Genomic DNA, 6,644 nt, shown 5'->3' with positions numbered 1-6,644 from the left:
ACAACTACTGAGCCTGGGTGCCTAGAGCCCGTGCTCCGCAACAAGAGAAGCCATCGCAATGAGAAGCTCGTGTACCGCAATGAAGAGTAGCCCCCGCTCGCCTCAACTAGAGAAAAGCCTGCGTTCAGCAACAAAGACCCAGTGCAGCCAAAAATAAAATAAATAAATTTAAAAAAAAGAAAAAGAAAACCGAGGTGGAGAGGAAAGGTGGGTCACACAAGGACAGACTACAGGCAGGGCCACAGGGCACAGGTCCTACTAAGGGCAGAACCTAACTGGACCTCAATCACTTCTCCTTGGGTGGGTTTGTGTCAATGCGAGGAAGTGCAGCCAACACATCGTGAACCGTTTGTCACCGCAACGAAGAAGGAGGTGGCTCGGTAAAGCTCTCCCTGGACCCTGGGTGGAGGCAGCTGGTTAGTGTAAAGAGCCTCGGACCAAGGGTTAAGTTTGGAATTGTCATTTCAGTGCCACATGGGCCACCAGGGTGACCATGAGCAGGACATTCTGTCTGCTCAAGCCCCGAATGTGCTTAGTAAATTTGGACTTTTCTTTTTTTTTTTTTTTTTTGCTGTATGCGGGCCTCTCACTGTTGTGGCCTCTCCCGTTGTGGAGCACAGGCTCCGGACGCACAGGCTCAGCGGCCATGGCTCACGGGCCCAGCCGCTCCGCGGCATGTGGGATCTTCCCGGACCGGGGCACGAACCGGTGTCCCCTGCATCGGCAGGCGGACTCTCAACCACTGCGCCACCAGGGAAGCCCTAAATTTGGACTTTTCTACCTGAGAGACTGACTGTGCCGCTCCGTAAGACTATGGGAATAAGAGTCCTTTGTGAATAGCAAGGAGCTGAGGGAAAATCTGAATTTGCCCAGTGGGAGCGTGCAAGTGGGGAGGGGTGCTGACATGAAATTTCATCCTCCTCTCCCTTTGGCCTTGCCCTAGTCAGTGGCCACTTTGCCCAGGGGACCAAGGGCCAGATGACAATGGGGTCTTTGTGCCCTTCAGCCAATAGGAGGGCTGGCCCAGGAAAAGATACAGTAACAGGACAACAGGCTGAGTCAGTCTCCATGTGCCCAGGCCGTCTTAGCTTGGCAGCCTTGACCTTCAGCCAGATGCACAAAGGGTGCATTTCAGAGTTTTGATACATAATCTTCAGCCCAAAGGATCAGCTGGTCCTGTCCCTGACTCCAGAGACTTGAAACAGCCAGAGCTGGCCTCCACCTGGGCCTGGAGTTGGGAGACCAGGGCTCTAGGCCTAGCTGTCTACACTGTGACCTTGGGCTCTACGATCCTCAATTTCCCCAGCCATACAAGGAGGTGTAGGGTTGGATAGGGCTGAAGGGCCTTATCAGCTCAAAACTTTGAAAGACTAGGAGAGAGTCAGCCTGAGCTCAAAGGATGGGTGGGGGGCTTCCCTGGTGGCACAGTGGTTGAGAGTCCGCCTGCCGATGCAGGGGACACGGGTTCGTGCCCCAGTCCGGGAAGATCCCACATGCCGCGGAGCGGCTGGGCCCGTGAGCCATGGCCGCTGAGCCTGCGCGTCTGGAGCCTGTACTCCGCAACGGGAGAGGCCACAACAGTGAGAGGCCCGCGTACCGCAAAAAAAAAAAAAAAAAGGATGGGTGCGTTTGGGGCCAGATGGGGGAAGGGAGGCAGCCTCACCAAGAGCATGGCATAGACAGAGTTCTGATTAGGGAAGCTATGGAGAGGTGAGGTCTGGAGTTAAGCTACTTGTGTGGATTCCTGGCTTGACCACTGTGGGACTTTGAGCAAGTTACGTAGTTCCCTGAACCTTTGTTTCCTCATCTTTGGAATGGAAATGGTCATGGTACCTACCTATGGTAGACTAAATCATGCCCCGGCCCCCCACCAAAGAAGTCCATTTCTTATTCCTGTAACTATAAATATGGCTAAAGAGACCAACTTTGCAGGTGAAGTTAAGGCTTTGCAGATGGGAAAATTATCCTACATTATCTGGGTGGGCCCAGTGTAATCACAAGAGCCTCTATAAGAGGGAGGCAAGGGGGTCAAAGCCAGAAAAAGGAGATGCAACAATGGAAGCAGAGGTTGGAATGATGTGCTTGGAGGAATGGAGAATGGGCCGCAAGCCAAGGAATGTGGGTGGCCTCTAGAAGCTGAAAAAGACAAGGAAGCAGATTCTCCCCTCAAGCCTCCAGAAGGAACACAGCCCTGCCGACACCTTGATTTTAGGACTTCTGACCTCCAGAAATGTAAAGTAATAAATGTGTGTTTTAAGTCACCAAGTTTGTGGTAATTTCTTACAGCAATAATGGAAAACTAACATCCTACCTAAGTGTGTATATTAAGTGAAGATTAAATGATAAGATGGACATGACAAGATGAGACATGGAAGATGAGAAGACACTTGCCCAGTGTCTGCTGAGAAATATTGGCTATTATTCTCTCTCTTCCCAGTTTACTCATAATTGTTCCAACGGGACATGGTCCCCCCATAGGCCTTCAAGTTCCCACATGCAAAACTCAATAAGTTTTTTACCTGCAAGCCCCCTTAGGATTTACAGCCTGGAGATCTGAACCACTGAGATCCTGACACTGTTTCCGATGTGAGGCCTTAGGGGATGTTTCTTGGCACTGCTTTTATTTACTTAACTTTCTGCTTGGTGGCCTTCCTTCCTGAGACAAGTTAAATCGACAAGCGCCTCCCTGATCTATTCCAGAGATCAGACCTCTCGCTCCCTGTCCTGGTATTTCTGCCCGTACATGGGAACACTGGTTGCCCACCTGGCCCGAGTCCAGCTCCCAGAGATGGTCCATCAGGTGGTGCAGGTGACACAGACTCTGGAGTTACGAGAAGACAAGCAGGTTCTCAGTGGGGTTGAGACTCTGCCTCTGAGCCAGGGCTCAGGAGACCTGGTTTTGAGCCCCAGCTCCACTGGGTGACTTGGGCCTCAGTTTCCCCATATCTACAACATAGGTTCTAAGCCCTAGCCTGACTCCCTCACAGGATGGCTCTGTCATTCACTGAGAAAGTAGACGAAGAAGTACTTTGGAATGGCCGAAAGGGTGTAAAAATAATATGCATGAAGCAGAGGAAGAGGATGGAGAGAAGGAAGAGGAAGGCCAGGAGGAGAAGGGAAATCTCTGATCGGTAATTCTAGCTACACTTCCAGTCACTTGAAGAAGCCAAGCTCTCCCCGCCCAGAGTCTTGGCACTTATTCGCCCCTTGCCTGGAACACTCCTCCCCCAGCCCTTCTCACTGACTCATGATTCAACTTTTTTTTCCCTCAGAATTGGCCTCCTCCAAAGGCTTACCCCAGCTACCCTATCTAAATAGTCCCCCCACTGCTTTCTCAAGTCATCTTGTTTATTAGTTCATTACAGAATTGATGACAAGCTGAAACTCGTTTATCACCTGCCTCTGGCTGTGAGAATGTAAAAGGCAAGAGGACAGCCTTTGTCCTACTCATTGCTAGGCCTCTGTGCAGTGGAGTCCATGAATGAGTGACGGAGGCCAGCTGATGTCCTGGGAGGTGTGGGGAGCCTGGATGCTGTGCACCTGTGGGTATTGCCCTGGAGTTCTAAAGCTGCGCTGGGTGCTAAGTCAGGAAGGGCGGGATCAAGGTAGCGGGGGTGGTGCCTAAAGGAACACGGCTGGTGAGAGGGTGGAAGGGGTGGTGGGCAGCTGGCACGGACCCCACGGTGCTGACTTCTCGTTCTGCAAGCTGAAAAGCTGGTCCAATCTGATGCTTAGCAGAGGGGAGAGTTTAGTGGTTAAGGATTTGGGCTCTGGCATCCCTTAAACCTGGATTTGAATCTCTGATTTGACCACGTATTCGGTGCATGAGCTTGGGCAAATTATTGATCTGAAATTCACTTTCCACATCTCTAAAATGGGGATACTAATAGTTCCTATTTTATAAAGGTTAGGTCAGAAAATACGTGCTCAGTGCTCGGCACATAGTAGGTGTTTAATAAATGCTGGCTCTCATTATTACTATTATGCTGTCCAATCTACTTACCGATGGAAAAAGTGTAGCTCAGACGGGAACGGGGATGAGCCCTGTGTCACTTGGTGACTCAGTGGCAGAGCGGGGACTGGCACCCCGATCTAGCACATCTGGCCCAGCTGCACGTCTCTCCCTTCTCTTGGTGGTGCCCTTGCTGGTGGCAGGAGGACCAGCCTTAGTCCTAATGGTCTTAGGTCAAAGTCATCTTGCTTCAGAGGCTCCTGTTCTCCCAGGGTGCTCTCACCACTAGATAGAAAGCCTACCAAGTGTTCCCCTGAGGGATCTGGGCTCAGGGTTCCCCCACAGGGGCTTGGGAGTGGCCCCCAGACAGGATCTCTGTCCCAGAGCTTTAGCCTGGCCCCAACCGGCTTTCCAGTTCCTGAACCGAAGGCCATATGGGAACTCCAGCCAAACACTGGGAATGGTTCCGTCAGCTCATTCTCATCAGCATCATTATCTTAGTTCATGAAGGAAAACACAGAGTTTAAGATACTCCCCCCCCGCCCCCCCCCCCCCCCCCCGCCATCCCTGGGAGCTATAGCAACCAATCCTATGAAAACATACATCTGTCCGCACTGCAAACAGGTACCTGAGGAGTCTGCCAGCACCCTGTACTGAACAGCTGAGGCAGAGAACGCACTTTTGGCTTCTGGACCAGGGAGGGGTCTTGGGGGTCAGTTGGAACAGAGAAACTTTCATGGATTCCTGACCAGTCCCTCTGGAAACCTGAAGGAAGCCATGGACCTTCTCTGAAGAAAAATGCACAGACGCCCAGACTTTTGCAGGTTTGAGGATCTCTCTCTCTCTCTTTTTTTTTTTTAACTTTTTATTTTATAGTGGAGTATAGTTGATTAACAATGTTGTGTTAGTTTCAGGTGTACAGAAGAGTGATTCAATTATACATATACATGTATCTATTCTTTTCAAATTCTTTTCCCATTTAGGTTGTTACAGAATATTGAGCAGAGTTCCCTGTGCTGTATGGTAGGCCCTTGTTGGTTATCTATTTTACATACAGTAGTGTGTATATGTCAATCCCAAATTCCAAATTTATCCCTCCCCCCAACCCTTCCCCCCTGGAAACCATAAATTCCTTCTCTAAGTCTGTGAGTCTGTTTCTGTTTTGTAGATAAGTTCATTTGTATCTGTTTTTGTTTTTCTTAGACTCCACATATAAGTGATATCATATGGTATTTGTCTTTCTCTGACTTACTTCACTTGAAGACCAGTGCTGGGCACTATTGCAGGGTGGAACCCTAGGTAAAAGACAACTCCCACGCTGATTGACAGCCAGCTTCGTGTTGGCCACTGCTCTAGACACTTGGAGCACTGCAGCAACTAAGACACGAGAAGCCCCTATCCTCATGGAGTGTCTGTCTAGTACGGTTGACAAATAGCTCCTGATCGTGACATGTGCCAGGAAGGAAACAAAACAGTGAAAGGTGCTGAACTATGCCTGTGAGACAGGGAGTCAGGAAGGGCCTCTCTTAGGAGATGACATTAGAACAGAGACCTGAAGGGTGAAAAAACCCCAGGTACACACAATCAGATGGAGGAAGTTTCCCGGCGGAGGTAAGAGCAAGTGCAAAGATCTTGGGGTGGGAATAACGTCGTGGTTGTTGAGGAAATGAAAGGAAGCCAGTGTGGCTGGAGTAGAGTAAAAAAGGAAGAGAGGGCTTCCCTGGTGGTGCAGTGGTTGAGAGTCCGCCTGCCGATGCAGGGGACACGGGTTCGTGCCCCGGTCCGGGAGGATCCCACATGCCGTGGAGCGGCTGGGCCCGTGAGCCATGGCTGCTGAGCCTGCGCTCCGCAACGGGAGAGGCCACCACAGTGAGAGGCTCGCGTACCGCAAAAAAAAAAAAGGAAGAGAGTGGCAGCAGGAGAAGAGGATGGGCAAGGAGGTGGAGGCCATATTGTATAGAGGTTTATGAGAATGTTCTCTGCCTTCTCCCTTTCCATGTTATTCAAACCCAGTTCATGCTTTGAGAGCCACCTATTCCAGGAAGCCTTCTCTGCCTGCTCCACCTCAGAGATCCTGCCACTCTGAACCCCTGGGGATAAACCTCAGAGTCTGTACTCCTCATGTGAGTGGGTGGATGCCTAAGGCATGCCCTCTCAGCAAGATTCAAAGCTCCTTGAGGACAAGGACCAGATATTAATTCTTATACTTCTCAAAGTGCTAGGCCTGCACTCATAAATATTCATACACTCATCAGTATTCTCATAAATATTCAACTGAGACCTGTTGCACCGAGAAGCTCATACAGCCTGAGTGAACCAAGCTGAATGTAGAATCAGCCTGCCTACCCCACTTCTAGCCACGTGATCTTGAGCACGTAACTCAGGCTCTTTGCACCTCTGTTTCCTGATTAGTAAAATAGGCATAATAACAATACCTATGAAAATTCTAAGTCCTCAGTAAACCTGGGCCATTGTCACCTCTGTGATTGTAGTCGATATCATCAGTTACCTTATCTGTTCTATACTGATGACGTAGGTCCCCCAGCTAGAAAGCTAACCCCTTCTGTGTCCATTGCTGGTGCAGCTAGAGTTTGAGTGGCTATTTTTAGACCAAATCCCGAATCAACAGCGATGACGCATCAACGGCAGCTTCTTTAGTCTGTATAGAGGCGAGTCCTAGCCTTGCCTCTGT

This window comes from Phocoena phocoena, chromosome 3, assembly GCF_963924675.1.
Source record: "Phocoena phocoena chromosome 3, mPhoPho1.1, whole genome shotgun sequence".
Lineage (NCBI taxonomy): Eukaryota > Metazoa > Chordata > Mammalia > Artiodactyla > Phocoenidae > Phocoena > Phocoena phocoena.
This window is presented reverse-complemented; position numbering follows the sequence as displayed.